The 19,401-nt window shown below is 38.6% G+C and overlaps 1 pseudogene; it reads left to right on the forward strand.

The window, feature by feature from the left end:
- Window positions 1-17,852: 17,852 nt before the first annotated feature.
- Window positions 17,853-18,422, forward strand: LOC110663178 (cilia- and flagella-associated protein 20-like; annotated as a pseudogene).
- The last annotated feature ends 979 nt before the right edge of the window (window positions 18,423-19,401 follow it).

Consider the following 19,401-nt stretch of genomic DNA (forward strand, 5'->3'; position numbering starts at 1 on the left):
ACATGGCTCATCCACATTTTTGATAAAACTAAATGACTTAATGGCTTCATCAAAATGGATGTTCCAACTCCTCGAAGCTTGTTTTAACCCATAAATGGATCGCTTTAGCTTGCACACCTTGGAACTATCTTGGGATTCAAAACCCCTAGATTGTTCCATGAAAACATTTTCATCAATGTATCCATTGAGAAAAGTTATTTTGACATCTATCTGCCAAATCTCATAATCATAGTATGCAGCTATTGCTAATAGAATCCTAATTGATTTAAGCATGGCGACAGGAGAGAAAGTCTCCTCATAGTTGATTCCTTGCCTTTGGCGAAACCCTTTCGCTACTAGCCTCGCTACTAGCCTTGCTTTATTGGTCTCTACCTTTCCATCAGAACCAATTTTCTTCTTGAAAACTCATTTATTCCCTATAGGTACAATACCTTCAAGCGGGTCAATAAGGTCCCAAACTTGATTCTTATACATGGAATCAATTTCAGATTTCATAGCTTCAATCCATTTTGAAGAGTCTATATCTGATATAGCTTCTTCATAGGTAAGAGGATCATCTCCATGATCTACTTCTTCATGAGTAAACAACTCTTGTTAATCTTCATGAAGAAAACCATATCTCACTGGTGGGTGAGATATCTTGGTCGATCTGCGAGGAATTACTCTAGATGTTTCATTAATAGGTTTAGGTTGACTAGATGGATCTATATCCATTTGATCTGTTGGTTGGTCAGAATTCTTCAATTCTAACTCTATTTGCCTTCCTTTGCCTCTTTCTTGAATAAACTGTTGTTCAAGAAATATGATATCTATACTTATCACAACCTTTTATGATATAGGCAAATAAAAATAATATCCAAAACTTTCTTTTGGATATCCAACAAATCGACCTTTTTCTGATATGGTTTCCAATTTATTAGTGTTCAGCCTTTTTATATAAGCTGAACAACCCCAAATCTTAACATGCTTAAGACTCTGTTTTCTTCCATGCCATATCTTATAAGGTGTGGAAGAAATTGATTTTGATGGAATCCTATTCAGAATGTGCAAAGCTGATTCTAATGCAAACCCCCAAAAGGAGATTGGCATGTCAGTATAGCTCATCATACTACGTACCATATCTAATAGGGTATGATTTATCCTTTCAGATACACCATTCAGCTGTGGTGTTTCTGGAGGAGTCAACTGGGAAAGCCATGCTCTTTCAAGTATTCATCAAATTCAGTACTTAAGTATTCACCTCCACGATCTAATCGAAGAGTTTTAATACTTTTTCCTGTTTGATTTTCTACTTTAGATTTAAATTCTTTGAACTTTCAAAGGATTCATGTGTATTTCATCAAATACAAATAATCAAACCTTGATTTATCATCAGTAAAGGTAATAAAGTAATGAAAACTGCCTCTAGCCATTTCCTTAAATGGACCACATACATCACTATCTATTAGCTCCAAAATATTTTTAACTCTTAGTCCTTGTCTAACAAAGGGTGATCTAGTCATTTTGCGCTAAAGGTAGGATTCACAAGTTAGATTAGGTTCAGAACCTAATGAGGATAAAATCCCAATTTTCTTCAGTTTATAAATCCTATCTTCTGTAATATGACCTAATCTTAAGTGCCAAAGATATTTTGGATCAGATTTGATTTTCATCATGGCATTACATTCATTTAGATTGCTTGCATTCAATTTGTATTTATTATTATTATCTAAATAATAAAGACCATCATGCATATAACCTGAGCCAACATATTTATTTTCAAAATAAATATTGTAAACATCATTTATGAACTGAAATTCATAACCATTTCTAGTCAAACTAGATAGTGAAATGATATTTTTAAAAGCATCAAGTACATACAAAATATTATTTAAATACAAAACATATCCACACATGTAAAAAGATTTAGATCTTATGGCTAAAGCTTCAACAGTTGAGCCATCACCAATCCAGAGTCTAACATCTCGAGCATGCAAGCTGCTACTATTTGCTAGTTCCTGCATATCATAAGTAATGTGAGAACTAGCACCAGTATCTAAAAACCAAGCTGTAGATGAACTATGAGTATTATCATAATCTAAATAACAAGATATAGACATACCTTCTAAAGGTGTATCCTTCTTGTCCTTCAGAGAAACAAGATACTCTGGGCAATTGCTTTTTCAGTGCCTATCCTTCTTGCAGTGGAAACACTTTTCTTTGCCTCCATCAGCTTTGGTCTTCGCTTTCTGTTTGGCTATCTTCTTGGAAGGTCCTGGAACTTGAGGTTTCTTTTTCTTATTGCCCTTCTTCTTGTTGGACTTTCCAGCAGAGAATATGCAATCAAAGCTACCTCTTTTCCTTTATTGTCTGGCATATTCTTTTGGGCAATAACCAACACGTTAAGTAAACCAGCCAATGTGTATTCCTGCTCTGTCATATGGAAATTTGTCACAAAATTTCCAAATGACTCAGATAGGGACTAAAGGATCAAATCTGTCTGTAGTTGGAAATCCATGTTAAAGTCAAGATGTTCTAGTTGCTCTATAAGTTGAATCATCTTGTGGACATGATCCCCAATATTCTGTCCCTCAGACATCCTCATTCGAAATAGTTGCCTAGATATCTCATACCTAGCATTCCTGCTATGCTCACTATACAACTCTTATAGATGAAGGAGGATCTCACTTGCACTTTGCATATTTTCATGCTGCTTCTATAACTCATTACTCATAGAAGCAAGCATGCAATACTTGGCTCTCATATCATGCTCCTTCCACTTGTACAAAGTGTCATGTTCCTCTTGAGTGGCCTCTGGAGGTAAGGGAGTAGGAACCTTTGAGTCTAGAACATATCCAATACGTTCTAGGTTCAGGATCAGTTTTAAATTTCTTAGCTAATCAGAAAGATTAGGTCCCGTCAACCTATTGTGATCAAGTATGCTCGCAAGGATATTGGATGGTGGTGGTTGTTGTGTGCTCATTATTATCAGAAAATTAACTATAAAAAATAACTAGATTAATTAGTAAATGTATCAAGTAATTAACTAAAATGATTATGGTCTTTTAATCAAATTGGTCCTCCCACTAACTTGACGAATTCTACACTTTCAAAGTAGGAAACGAAAATCCTTGTTGGATAGATTTCTAGTGGGTGATTGAATTCTTATAGTCTTATTGATCATCCTTAGGCACATCCATTATTGAAATTATAACAAACTATAAGTGAGCAACTCCTTGCCCATCACATCTCATGTGAGGTTCAATCATTTATCTAGCTTCTAATGCTCAAAATCTTAGGCACATCCATTATTGATTTATCTTGCATTAGTTAAGTTAATCCCATTGAGCCAGAAAACATGTAAATAATTTTAATGTCCTCAGGAAAATCCATTATTTGCCATCAACTATTTACATATTTAGAACATCTCATGCTTAACAATTATTCTTAAGAAAATCTCTTAAATTAAATGTATCACATGCAAGTATTTAAAAGTTCTTAAAATAATTGCCTCAATGGAGGGCCCATGATATAATTACTTTAATTATAACATTTCCAACTTAATCATTTGTTTGGAAGATTCAGTGGTCGGCTTAATTACTATTATGGTCTCACTTTGCACATTATCTAATTATCATGCATATATCATATACTTGCATACATTCTCATACATCTCATGCATACATGGATAAACAATTAATATGGTATGATCATGGACTTTTTAAGGGATTCAATTCTGAGCCACCAATAATTGAATCAGGGCATTCCTAGGTGTATTTCATTCATTCATTTTACAAGAGTTGCTGAAGGAGTACATAATCAACACTTGATCTTGATTTCCTCCCACTGGTCCCACCAATGCTCTTGACCTCCTTAATCTTCTTGCAATCCAATTACATTGTAATCCTTGGCATACCAAAATGAATTTACAAGAATATGGACTTTAAAGTCCTCAAATAAATGAAATTACAACCCAAATTATTACAACACTTATAATACTTGCCACTAAAATAAAATTAATTATTTTACAACCTAAAGAAAAATAAAAGAAATAAATCCAATCACATTGGTCTTTTATTGTCCATGATCATCCATCATGCATATTAAAATTTAACAATTAAATAAAATATACATACTAAAAAATTAAATTGAATATCACATATCCAACCAAAAAATTCAGATTTGAATCTCAATCAAACAAATTTAAATTTAGAAACTCTTTTCAAATTTAATGCCTTAAAAACATTTTTCAATAATTAATTATGTGATTAAAATTCCTAATTAAACAATTTAATTAGGTATAGGACTAATTATGGGCCTTAAAATATACAATAATTGCATCATTAGTCCATAAACCATGCGCATAGGTGAAACACACCCTTAGGGTGTGAATCACTTTCATGCCGCCACCTCTTTATGCATCCAAATAGCTTTAGATCAATCAAAATTTGATCAAATCACACAATTAAATCTCATATACAATCTTAATGGCAAATATAGTGGCTCTAATACCAATTGAAGGAGCGAAAGCATGATAATTGGTGCATTGGAGCATTGAATTTCAAAAAATTTTCTTCTAGGGTTTCATGCATCATGCCACATCTCTTATGTGCCTAATTAATTTCAATGCTCAATTGCATATTAAAACACTTTTAATATGTATTAGGATCTTTATTTTCCATTTAAGATTGTGAATTAACAAATTAATTCAATTAAACCCCAATTTGAAAGAGGAGTTTGGGCACTAACCTCTTTGATGTACTATGGATGCAATTGGCATCTTTAAGAAGCACCTAGAACCCTAAGTGTTGTCCCTCTAGCTTGTCCATACCAAGATCACCAATAGGCAGCCCCTAATTTTGCTTCTCAAGCCTTGCCAACCAATTATAATTTGGGGTTTTGCTTTTAAAGAGGTTATATGTGTGTATAGGACACCAGAAACAATTCCTAGCAATTTTAATTCAAAGGGAATAGATGATTTCTCTTTGAATTGTTGAGAAATTGAGAGGAGAGGAGAAGAGCAATGTGCCGCCACACTTGAGAGGCAAGAGAGAGTTATATGTTTCTTCTTTTCTTTTCCCTTTTATAATTAGGTCAAGTAATCACTTAAACCCTTTGCCACATGTCACCACCACATTGCATCTTATTTTTAATTGACTTAATCACATTAAGCCAAGTGTCAAAGCTAGATTTAATCTTGACTTTGATCACCTTGCATGATAGGAAGACAAATGGCAAACTTATATAATACCATGTATCACTATCTCATGGTGCCAAATGTCACCATGTGAAATGACCAAATTACCCTTATGTTTTAATTTTGAGTTCTCAACCCAAAATCATTATTTCTCCTCTTCTAATAAATTTATATCAAATATAAATCAATTAATTAATCTCTATTTGTCACGACCCAACCTATGGGCCGGACCGGCACTAGGACCTGGGCCAGCCTAAAGCCCCCGAGGCCCGTAGTAAGCCTAACTGTTCATTAACCCAACTCTAAGGCCCATTGGGCCCAAATTCAAGAAAACAAACGGACAGAGTCCGGCCATAAAATGGACTTTCCAACGGGGAGTTTTCGACTCACCCGACCTGTAAACACAATATATAGTCAATTGGGGAGCTCAGCTCACCCTCCACATACTCATCAACATAATAATAAATGGGAGCTCAGCTCCCTCATCCAATCCATCAAACATGCATAGCATATTAAGTTTACAGGTCCCAAAATAATAATTTAGTTTACAGACCCAAATCAAATAACATTTCTAACACATGCGGAAATTCTAAGATTTAACAAGTTTATACAAACAGTAATAATTGACCTGCGAGGGAGAAAAGCAGGTTAACCAAAATAAAATCCTCCTGTAGCCTGAAAAAAATATTGAACAGGAGTGAGCGTTCGACTCAGAGAGTAAAATATCAATTTTAACCATAATCTCTATAACTATCTAGAACTAATGCACCCTGTAGAGTGAAATGCAACATCAACAACATTTTCACATCATAACATCAAAAAGGTAATTTGGAGCACTCACACACCCTGTAGTATCAATCATAACATATTGGAGTGATCCCTATACGACTCTCTTAAATCCAACTTTGGTGCCTGAATTACTCAAGCTCGGACTTCCACTTAATAACCAAATCGAGGGTCCCAGTAATTACTCAAGCGTGACTACCCCTCGAAGGAACGGGTCCCGAATTACTCAAGCCGTGACTACCCCGTCCTATCCATAGTCCACACCACATCACACGCCAACGCACGCTGCTGCTCCAAATTACCACAACAACATCCATGGTACATCAACGATTATGAATGCAACATAAATCGAGCCTAGAGATTAACTACATAAATATAATCATAAAAGAGATCCAAGGGAATCAAGAACATAAAATAATATCGAAATTATAATTAAAATTAATATTTTACTAACAGACTTGACGACAAATTACTTTTGATGATGGTCGGAGGAAGAATGCTGTCCCTGCTCAAATGACAATCATATTACATTTATTTAATACAATCGACTCAATACAAATAAAGAAAAGACCAATTACGTCCTAAGTCGTGCGAAAATCGGCAGAGTCTCCCCTATACCTAGGACCTACCCAACCTGCAAAAGGGCTAAAAACGCACTTCTATACTCACAATCCATACATCAACAGTTCAATCATATCACACAGCCCCTCCTGGGCCCATCAAATCAATCATCCATCACAATACGCAAAATTTCAATTTAGTCCTTATTATTGATCATTTTTGCAAAAACTGCCCAAACAAGCTCTAAAAATTATAAAACTTTGCCCCGCGGTCCTTAGCAATATTACTAAGCTATTGCAAAAAGAATCGTAATTTTCTAAGCTACCACAAATATTTTACGGATTTTTAATCCTATTTAAGCACTAGAAAATTACGTAAAAACAAGGTTCGCGTTTACCTTTGCCGATTCCGACTTCGGGGACGCGCTCGGGACGTCTGACAATGGGGGGCTAGCCAAAACCTCGGCCCAATTCGGAGACTTTTCCGGTCCACAGTGCATGCGGCCCGAAATTTGCGAACCGGTCAATCGCCGAATTTCCGCGAATCGAGGATACCTACACGAAGCCCATAACACGGGGGTTAGCACATAAATTTTTCAGAATTTTCTAAGCTCATTTAATGCTCGAAATTACACTGCGAAGTTCCGTGGGACCCACCGAAAAACGGTGTCGGAAAAATTCGAAATTTATGTCGTTGCGAAGCTCTCGACGAATGGAGCGTCTTTGGTGGCCTCGGTTTCCTCGTGGGATTCACGGTTTTAGAAGTCTAGCCCAAAAGTCGAAATGGGCTAAAATCTTCCCGAGCAAAAATCGGACAAACCGCTCGATGGATTTGGCGTTCTTGGTGTCTATGGAAAGCTCGCCGAGTAGATGATTTTAGACACAAGACCCGGTCCAATCGGTGGCCGGATCGGCCGGATTTGGCCGAGAAATCTGGAGCGACGCAGCAGGGAGGAGGAGAGAAAAGAAAGAGAAAAGAGAGGGACGACGCGCGGGAGAAGAAAAAGGAAAGGAGCGGTTCGATTCGATCGGTCCGATCCGGTCCGATTCGATTCGGTTCGATTCGAAATACAAAATTTTGAATTTTTACTCGCCTCGACCGAAAACGAGGTCCAAAAATTCCGAAAAAATTTCGTAAAACTCAGAAAAATACGTAGACTCCAAATATATTTTTAGTTTTGCCACGTGGTCTTTAAATTAATTTTTAAAAATCATCAAAGTTTATATTTTCGGAAAATCGAACTCGATTTTTAAAATCCGAAAAATCTCAAAAAAATTCCTAAAATTTAAATAAAATTAAAATATCAAAAATACTCATAAATAATAAAATTTGGGGTGTTACATTCTTCCCCCCTTACAGAAAATTCGTCCTCGAATTTTTACACAAGGCAGAATAAAACACATGATTATGCATTGAACAAGTAAGGGTACTTGCTACGCATGTCCCGTTCTGACTCCCAGGTGCACTCTTCCACTGACTGACTCCTCCACAAAACCTTAACCATAGGGATCTGTTTTGATCTTAGCTGTCTTACTTGGTAGTCCACTATGGCTCTGAGTTGCTCCTCAAATGTCAAATTTTCATTAGCTCTATTACATCCATTTGCGATTACATGAGAAGGATCGGGAATGTATTTCCTGAGCATGGAGATGTGAAACACGGGATGAACGTGAGAAAGGTTGGGTGGTAGCTCCAACCGGTAGGCAACTGCTCCAACTCTATCAGTAACCTCAAAAGGTCCGATATACCGAGGTGCCAACTTGCCCTTCTTTCCGAATCTCATGACTCCCTTCATTGGAGATACCTTCAGGAATACATAGTCGCCCACTGCAAACTCCACATCCCTCCGTCTGGGGTCTGCATAACTCTTCTGTCTACTGAAAGCTGTCCTCAGTCGTTCCCTGATTAAAGGAACTACCTCTGAAGTGTACTGCACTAGGTCTACATCATGCACCTTCGCTTCCCCCATTTCTGTCCAACACAGAGGAGACCTACACTTTCTTCCATACAATGCCTCATAGGGTGCCATCCCTATGCTGGAGTGATAACTGTTGTTGTAGGCAAACTCCACCAAAGCTAGCTGCTCATCCCATTGACCTCCAAAATCCAAGACACTCATGCGAAGCATGTCTTCCAGTGTTTGGATTGTCCTTTCGGACTGTCCGTCTGTCTGAGGGTGGAAGGCTGTACTGAAGTTCAACTGTGTGCCAAGTGCCTCCTGCAACTTTCTCCAAAACCGAGAAGTGAACTGGGGCCCTCTGTCAGATATTATGGAAGTCGAAACTCCATGCAATCTGACTATTTCTCGAATGTAGAGCCGGGCATACTGTGCCACAGAGTATGTAGTCTTTACAGGTAAGAAGTGAGCTGATTTGGTCAAGCGGTCTACAATTACCCATATCGAATCATATCCTCGCGTGGTACGAGGCAACCCAGTCACAAAATCCATAGTGATCATTTCCCACTTCCATTCTGGGATAGGGAGCTCTTGCAGCTTCCCTGACGGTCTCTGGTGTTCAAACTTCACCTTCTGACAAGTCAAGCACTTGGACACAAAGTCTGCTATGTCTCTCTTCATGCCATTCCACCAATAGCTATCTTTCACATCATGGTACATCTTGGTGGAACCTGGGTGGATACTGTACAGTGTATAGTGTGCCTCTTGCATGATTTCATTCCTGAGGTTGTCCACATCGGGCACACATATCCTAGAACCTTGCACTAGGGCGCCATCATTGGCAAATCCAAACTCAACACCTTCACCTTGCTGTACTCTTTCTATGATCTTCATCAATTGTTGGTCTCGTGGCCGGGAAACTCTAACTCGCCCTCAAGTCCGCCTCACCGAAAAGTGAGCCAACAATACCCTCATCCGAAAGATCTAGGATTAGACCTTGATCCATCAACTCATGTACTTCTGAATCAATGGTCTTTTCTCTGAAATGTGCGCCAAACCGCTGTAAGATTTTCTCGCTCAAGGCATCCGCCACAACATTGGCCTTCCTGTGGTGGTACCGATGGTGCAATCATAGTCTTTCAGAAGCTCCATCCATCTCCTCTGTCTCAAGTTTAAATCCCTCTATTGGAAGATGTACTTTAAACTCTTGTGGTCGGTGTATATCTCGCACACTTCACCGTACAGGTAGTGTCTCCAGATTTTAAGTGCAAAGACTACAGCCGCCATTTCCAAATCATGGGTGGGGTAGTTCTGCTCATGCCTCTTCAGCTGTCTTGAAGCATAAGCCACTACCTTTCCATTCTGCATCAAAACACACCCTAGGCCAACTCGAGGCGTCACAAGACACGGCGTATCCTTCACCACTCACGTGTAGTGTCAACACAGGCGGTGGTTAGACACTCCTTGAGCTCGAAACTCACCTCACAAATATCCATGTCCAAATGAATGGAACATTCTTCCCGGTCAACTTAGTTAGGGAGCCGCTATCCCGAGAAATCTTGCACAAAACGCTCAGTAGTAGCCACTAAACCAGTAAAAACTTCGCACCTCAGTGACTGTTGTAGGCCTAAGCCAATTAGTTACAGCTTCAATTTTCTTGGGATCCACTTGAATACCATCACTTGAAACCACGTGTCCCAAGAATGAGATGCTTTCTAGCCAAAATTCACATTTCGAAAATTTGGCGTATAGCCGTGCTCCTCAAAGTCCGCAACACCATCCTCAAGTGCCACACGTGTTCTTCCTCGGTCCGAGAGTATACTGTAATGTCATCTATGAATACGATGACAAACGGGTCCAAAATGGCTTGAACACCTGCTCATCAAGTCCATGAAGGTCTTTGGTGCATTAGTGAGTCCAAAAGACATCACCAAGAACTCATAATGACCATATCTTGTCCTCGAAGCCGCTTTGGACACGTCCTCATTCCTGATTCTCAATTGATGGTAGCCTGACCGCAGGTCTATCTTGGAAAAGAATCTAGCTCCTTGGAGCTGATCAAACAAATCATCGATCCGAGGAAGTGGATACTTGTTCTTCACAGTCACCTTGTTCAGCTGTCTGTAGTCGATACACAACCTCAATGACCCATCCTTCTTTCTCACAAATAAAACAGGAGCACCCTGGGTGAAGTGCTCTGACGTATAAAACCCTTGTCCAACGGCTCCCGTAGTTGCTCCTTGACTCTTTCAATTCACTGGTGCCATCTCGTAAGGTGGCATCGATATGGGGTTTGTACCCGCACAACATCGATGCAAAACTCTATTTCCTTCCCGTGGCAACCCCGAAGCTCCTCTGGGAAGACATCCATAAATTCTCTGACAACAGGAACATTTTCCATGCTGACACCTTCTACAGATGTATCTCTCACCAATGCCAAATACCCTTGGCATCCACGCCTCAACATTTTTCTAGCACAAATTGCTGACACCAAATTATATGGAGCCACGCTCCTGTCACCATCAAAGCTAAACTCTTCCACACCAGGTATGTGGAAGTATACCTTTTTGTTCCTGCAGTCTAAGGTGGCATAATGAGTTGCCAACCAGTCCATCCCGTGATTACATCGAAATCCACATCGGTAGAGGAACCAAGTCTGCTGGGAGGATCTTTCCATCCACTACCACTGGGCTACCCGGAAATACCATGTCTACATCTATGTTGTCACTAAGTGGGGTAGCTACTGACAAAGGGCACTCTAAAGTTGTAGGGTTTCTACCCAACCTCATGGCAAACACAGGGGAGACAAATGAGTGCGTAGCACCCGGATCTATCAAAACACGAGCCTCATAAGAACAGACCAGAAGAATACCTGCCACAACTGCATTTGAAGCTTGAGCATCCTGGTGGGTCAGGGTGAAAACCCGAGCTTGACCCCTACCCTGAGTGGCAGAACCTTGATACTGACTTCTACCTCCTGATCTGCCTCCAAATCCACGTCCCCCTTGTCCTCGGCCCTGTTGGCCACTGAACTGACTGCCTGCCATGTTGGAAGCGCCCGGATACAACTGTCGAGGAACATTCGCAACAGAACCCTGTGACCCCATCTGTGGCTCGCTGAACATGGGGCATTCTCTAGCAAAGTGACCCGGTTGGCCACACCTGAAGCATACTCCTGATCCCATCAAACAAGGTCCTGAATGTCCTCTTCCACACTGTGCACAAGGTGCCAAGGAGGATCCTGAACTGCACCGTAACTACTGTACTTCAACTGCTATAACCGCTGATCCGCACTCAGTCCGAATCCTCGTGGTCGATTGTGCAAACCACTTCTCTTGCTCCTACCCTTTCCTCTGTAATTACCACGCCACCACCGTCCGGAGTACCCATGGAAGGGACACCGAGGAACCCTCTCGCCTGCTTTTTCTTTGCTCTTCCATTGTCATCCACAAGATAGCTAATCTCAACTGTCTGCTCGATCAACCACCACATCAAAAGATCGATCCGACATCATGGCCAGTTCGCATACCTCTGTCAAGCCCCTTTAGGAACCTCTTCACCTTCATAGTTTCAGAGCTACGCTGTAGGGGCATATCTGCTCAATTCCGTAAATTGTGAGCATATTCATCTACCGACTGCCATTCGCCTTAAGGCCTCAAAGGCCCATCGATCTCTGAAACTTTCTGGCACAAACCGGTTGATAAAAAGTTCCACAAACTGAGCCCATGTCAAACCCTCCATCCGGGGTAACACGTAGTCATTCATCCATTGTCTAGGCATGGGCCCCATGACATGCTGCACACACTCTATCAATCTTCTATCACCAATCAGTAATTCTATTCCCGCTCGTCATAGGAACTAAACCGATATGCATCGTCGACACATCATAAGTACCGTGCACCAACTTCTTAAAATTTATGATCTGCTTGTAAGGTTCCCCTCTTGGTGCGGTGGATCGCTGCTGTGGAGGGTGGACCATATCTCGCGCCATCATATCGATGGTTCTCTCGCACTACCTAGAGTAGCCGCCATGGGGTCCATGGGACCTGTGCCATAAAGGCTCGATCTCAGATCGGGGGTAGCCGCCTCTACTTGAGCACTCTAGGCCTCCTACCCCGCCTCCTGGCGGCGCCTCATCTGTGCCGACACCTCGTCAGCACATCCGGTTCTCGTGCGATGGCGCCTCTCCGCTTCTACGCATTTTCACGAAATTCAGCAAGATTAGCCCACAAAATTCAAAATCGCACATTGCACACTCTATAGACTCATATTTATACACAATATATGAAGCAGAAACTAGAAGCAAAGACGACAATGCAAGACGAATATGGACCCTATTTTTCCGCATGTGACTCCTATTAGACTTTTCCCAACACTTTAGACAACATTCCCTAAGAATCTGGAGCCTAAGCTCTGATACCACATTTGTCACGACCCAACCTATGGGCCGGACCAAGACTAGGACACAGGCCACCTAAAGCCCCGAGGCCCGTAGTAAGCCTAACTGCTCATTAACCCAACTCTAAGGCCCATTGGGCCCAAATTCAAGAAAACAAGCGGACAGAGTCCGGCCATAAATGGACTTTCCAACGGGAGTTTTCGACTCACCCGACTGTAAACACAATATATAGTCAATTGGGGAGCTCACCACCCTCATCATACTCATCAACATTATAATTAATGGGAGCTCAGCTCCCTCATCCAATCCATCAAACATGCATAGCATATTAAGTTTACAGGTCCCAAAATAATAATTTAGTTTACAGACCCAAATCAAATAACATTTCTAACACATGCGAAAATTCTAAGATTTAACAAGTTTATACAAACAGTAATAATTGACCTGCGAGGGAGAAAAGCAGGTTAACCAAAATAAAATCCTCCTGTAGCCTGAAAAAAATATTGAACAGGAGTGAGAGCTCTACTCATAGAGAAAAATATAAATTTTAACCATAATCTCTATAACTAACAAGAAATAATGCACTGTAGAGTGAAATGCAACATCAACAACATTTTCACATCATAACATCAAAAGGTAATTTGGAGCACTCACACACCTGTAGTATCAATCATAACATATGGGAGCCGATCCCCATACGACTCTCTTAAATCCAACTGGTGCCAGCGAATTACTCAAGCTCGGACTTCCACTTAATAACCAAATCGAGGGTCCCAGCGAATTACTCAAGCCGTGACTACCCCTCGAAGGAACGGGTCCCAGCGAATTACTCAAGCCGTGACTACCCCGTCCTATCCATAGTCCACACCACATCACACGCACGCCAACGCACGCACACTGCTCCAAATTACCACAACAACATCCATGGTACATCAACAGTTATGAATGCAACATAAATCGTGCCTAGAGTTTAACTACATAAATATATGCATATAAGTGATGCATGGGCATGCTGAACATATAATAATATCGAAATTATAATTAAAATTAATATTTTACTCACAGACTTGACGACAAATTACTGTGGCGGCGGAGGAAGAAGGCTGTCCCGGCTCACCTGACAATCATATTACATTTATTTAATACAATCTGACTCAATACAAATAAAGAAAAAGACCAATTACGTCCTAAGTCGTGCCGAAAATCCGGCAGAGTCTCCCCTATACCTAGGACCTACCCAACCTGCAAAAGGGCTAAAAACGCACTTCTATACTCACAATCCATACATCAGCTTCAATCATATCACACAGCCTCCTGGGCCCATCAAATCAATCATCCATCACAATACGCAAAATTTCAATTTAGTCCTTATTATTGATCATTTTTGCAAAAACTGCCCAAACAAGCTCTAAAAATTATAAAACTTTGCCCCGCGGTCCTTAGCAATATTACTAAGCTATTGCAAAAAGAATCGTAATTTTCTAAGCTACCACAAATATTTTACGGATTTTTAATCCTATTTAAGCACTAGAAAATTACGTAAAAACAAGGTTCGCGTTTACCTTTGCCGATTCCGACTTCGGGGACGCGCTCGGGACGTCTGACAATGGGGGGCTAGCCAAAACCTCGGCCCACTTCGAGACTTTTCCGGCCACGAGTCCGTTCGCCCAAATTTGCGTTGGCCAATCAGCCGAATTTCCGCGAATCGAGGATACCTACACGAAGCCCATAACACGGGGGTTAGCACATAAATTTTTCAGAATTTTCTAAGCTCATTTAATGCTCGAAATTACACTGCGAAGTTCCGTGGGACCCACCGAAAAACGGTGTCGGAAAAATTCAAAATTTATGTCGCTAAGCTCTCGACGAATGGAGCGTCGGTGGCCTCGCTTTCCTCGTGATTCACGGTTTAGAAATCTAGCCCAAAAGTCGAAATGGGCTAAAATCTTCCCGAGCAAAATCGACAAACCGCTCGATGGATTTCGCGTTCTTGGTGTCTATGGAAAGCTCTCACGAGTAGATGATTTTAGACACAAGACCCGGTCCAATCGGTGGACGGATCGCGGCCGTGAGAAATCGGAGCGACGCAGGGAGGGGAGGAGAGAGAAAGAAAGAGAAAAGAGAGGGACGACGCGCGGAGAAGAAAAAGGAAAGGAGCCGGTTCGATTCGACCGTCCGATCCGTCCGGTTCGATTCGCCGGTTCGATTCGAATACAAAATTTTGAATTTTTACTACGCCTCGGACCAAAAACGAGGTCCAAAATTCGAAAAATTCCGTAAAACTCAGAAAAATACGTAGACTCCAAATATATTTTTAGTTTTACCACGTGGTCTTTAAATTAATTTTTAAAAATCATCAAAGTTTATATTTTCAGAAAATCGAACCCGATTTTTAAAATCCGAAAAATCTCAAAAAAATTCCTAAAATTTAAATAAAATTAAAATATCAAAAATACTCATAAATAATAAAATTTGGGGTGTTACACTATTAATTAATTTCTCACAATTAAATTTATATTTAAATATTTTAAATATAAATTTAACTTATACTATACATCCAATAACCTAGATTTGGTTTCAAGCCATACTAGGGACTTTGCAATCTTATTGCAAACCATGCCTATTTAATTAATCAATTAAACTCTTTAATTAATCAATTAAATCACATTTAACTTGGTGATTAACTTGTGTATGTGTGTGACTCACTAGGCTCATCACTAATTGGCAATGAGATATGATATCAACTCTTAACATCATCAGAACTCTTTCTTACCATGAATGATTTCTCTAAATCATTTTAGACATCTAATAGACCATGATTGACACCTAGCATAGCGTACCATGGCCACCAAATCAATAACAAGGAATACCTTAAATGAACTTATAATCATATGTTACCATGCACTAGAATCTCTTTGTTACAAAATCCCAATTCGAGCTGGAGTCATGGTTAATGTCAAACCCCATTTGCTATGAACATTATGTTCTCTTTCAATTCTATTTCTTGATTAATTAGATTTTCTTGTTGAAAACACTTTTCTGACTAAATCTGTCTGTCCTGGCCAGGAACTTGAAACATTAAGAACAATTAAATGAACATAGAATTTTATCCCTATTTACTTAGGGTAACAGATTCCATCTTGATCAACACCTATCTCCATATATAACTAGTAGGAGCCAACACATGCTCATATACCCATACACAGTACAAGTATGAAAGCAGTATCTAGCTCAAACCACCTATATACAAGATAACTGTGTTATCTCAGGTCTAAAGATTATATGCACTGATATGATATATGACAATGCATTGACAAGAGTAAACTCCATGTGCTTGTCATATGCGTCACTGGTTCGGCCTATTTATCATGTATAAGTGCCTATCATGTTTGTTATGTTGCATGAGACTCACCACTCCATCTTATTTATATCTCATATAAATACCTTGGAAACAAACATGATTACAATCTTTCTAGATAAGTCATATTCTATGTAAAGTATCCTCGATTGTGAATCAATTTATGATACTTTGTGCTAGAAATACTGTCACTCATATTCTTAACAACTTAAGAATAGAATTTCTAATAAAATATCAATTGACCTTTTCTATTACACATAAATATATTATGTAAACGGAAAAGTGAAATTGCCTTTTATTAATAAAATATGCACAAGATACATATAAAATGATATGCTCTAGGGCATACTACTAACATAAAGTTTTCCCTTCAATCGTCGATCCTGCATTATTATCGAATACCCTAGACACCCTTTCTTATTTAATTTACTGGTTTCAAATCTCCAAATCTATATTATATCTAACTATTCTTAACACATTATCATCATTTGGAAGTTAATTTATTTCATTGCATACTCTTACTTGTGTATTTATAGTATTTAAATCAACCCTAAAGTGATTCCTACCCATCCTATTTCTTTTTATTCTCATCTTCAAATATTCATGTATCAATTTACCCAAACTTTTTGTTAGAACTTTGATAGATTTAGGAATTTAGGTAGTGGACACTTATTAGAAAAAAGTTCAAATAAGCTCTTGAACTATTTGTTGAGGGCCAAATAAGCCCAAATTAAACTTTTGGCTCAAATAACCCCAAAACTATCCATTTAAGACCAAATTAGTCCATTATTTGTAAAAAACCTAGCATTTGTTTGACATGCATTCTCCAAGAGAGTGATTAGAATATTATATTAATTTTATAATATTGAGAGACAAAAAGCAAAAATTCTAGCTTTCTATTTCATTTTTCTTCTCCCCCCCACCCCCCCCCCCCCTTATTTTACTCTACTTTATCCTACCGTAACAGAGTAAACTACATATCCACAAATGAATATGATTTCAACACTTGAGAAAGGTTCAAGTCATTCATTATGAGGAATGACTCTGATTCCCTAAGCATATAAGACAAATGATCTACATCTGCTTCAAATTTTCCCAATCCTATCACACTAACTATTATTCTTTTCTCTTTTTTTTTTGTAAATTTTTAAATTCTTTTCTATTGCTTTTATGGGTGCCTTGGTGGTTGTAATCCTGTTCTAAATCCCAATTCTCATTTTCATAGTTAATGCCTGTATTTCCCTTTCCTATAGTTGCACATTTCATAGCAATATTATTTCTTGCATTTCTACTGAATGCTGTGGGGATCGAACTAGAATTCATGTTTCCACATTCAATATTTGTTGGCAAAATTTTGCTGTTAAATGGCTTTGTAGGGAGTGTTCTATCAAATTACTGGTGGTATGTACTACACATGCCAATTATTTTGTGGTTTATTGGACAGTGTGATGACTTAACATATTTTGGTTTTCATGTTGAAAGTGTAACTAGAGAAGCCAATAATTTTTTGATAGATAAAGGAAAGATCTTTATCTTTTTTGCAACAAAATGTATATATATATATATATATATATATATATATATATATATATATATATATATATATATATATACACATATATATATATTCCCCTGAGAATCAAACAAACAACTTGAGTTCTTTAAATCAATGAAGATGTTTAAGAACCCATATTATTATAGATTTTTGTCCATTTTATATAGCCTTGGGAGCAAACCTTTGCAAATTGGGATAAAGATGTTTCCAATGGTCATGTAAAATGGCCACATGATGAGGACATACAATCTAATGTGCTTGAAATTGTTGGATAAAATATCTAGTCTACATATATTACATGCCCAACAAATCATGTTGCTGTTCTTGATATAAAAATCCCATTTTTTTGTTATGATTGTGAAAAACTTGAAGAAATACTTCATATTTGAAATTCATGTCCTGAATGAGAAGAATGTCTGCTGGCATTTTTGTGCTTCTAACTTTCGAGTGTGCCATCACTTGAGTGAAGCCATACATTTGCACTATGCCAATGAAGATGAATGAGGGCTAGAATCAAATCTTGTTGAACTTGGAACCAATTATGTTAAGACTTCATGAGTTCAGGTTCATGCTAATCGCTGCCTAAGGAGAATATATTTATCTTATCACCTCTACTCAGAAGAAGAACTCCCTCTAGAATTTAGACTCTACCTTCCAATGCAAAAAAACTTAAGAATTTCTAGGCTTTAGAATTGCCACTTCTAATGAGCTAGAGTTGGAGCCTAATTGACCTTTCTCGTTTATCATTCTGCATCTGTCCACTAGTTCTGTCTTAGTTTTCTTATGTTACAAAATTCCAGAAGTGATCAAGCTCAATATTTTTTGTGATGCATGGCATGTTTATTGACTGTCTATATAGGATCAAAAAGTGAAAATGAGGGTGGAGGTTTGGAAGGTTATATTATATAACATGTTACTTCTCCAGAAGAAGTAAACGAGAATGAATATTCATTCTATTTTTTTTTTAATTACTAAAGTATTAAATTTAAGAGTTAGCAATTTTTTATTTTTCCCATTTGCTTCTCTCACAAACGTCTTACCTTTGTTAGAAATGAGGTTATTTGGCCTTAAATGGATAGTTTGGGGGTTATTTGAGCCAAAAGTTTGATTTGGGCTTATTTGGTCCTCAATGAAGAGTTTAAGAACTTATTTGAACTTTTTTTTGATACTTGTTAGTAACTGTAGAACTATTTGGCTTCCTACCATCTCCTTGCTTTCTATTCCTTTGCTACCATCTCCTTGCTTATTGACATCAAAGGGATTTAACTTTGATAAATAGAGAGAAGGGAAAAGGAAAGTGTTTTAGAGATAGTATGGGCATAAAGAAAGAGAATGGAGGAAGAAGGACAGAAAAAAGAGAAGAAGAAGAAGAAAGAAAGAAAGAAAGAAAAAAAAGGCTTTAGAATGATGGGTTTAGAAAAATATCTCCAACTACTCTCCCTCTTATCTTTTATACAAAATCCCCAATCATTCGATTATCGAAGTTAAATGCTTTAAAGGCTAAAGGTTCGTTTAGGTTTTAATGCAAGAAAGTTAAAGTTAAAAATTCCATGCTACCCTAGTTGATACCACTTCTTATGATTGGGTTATGCAGAGGATTTTTACATATTCCTTGTCTTGAGCAAATAGGCAAGCTAACAAGGCAGCCCATACTTTAGTTAGAGCTTCT

Source organism: Hevea brasiliensis, chromosome 7, assembly GCF_030052815.1.
Source record: "Hevea brasiliensis isolate MT/VB/25A 57/8 chromosome 7, ASM3005281v1, whole genome shotgun sequence".
In the NCBI taxonomy this organism is placed as follows: Eukaryota; Viridiplantae; Streptophyta; class Magnoliopsida; order Malpighiales; family Euphorbiaceae; genus Hevea; species Hevea brasiliensis.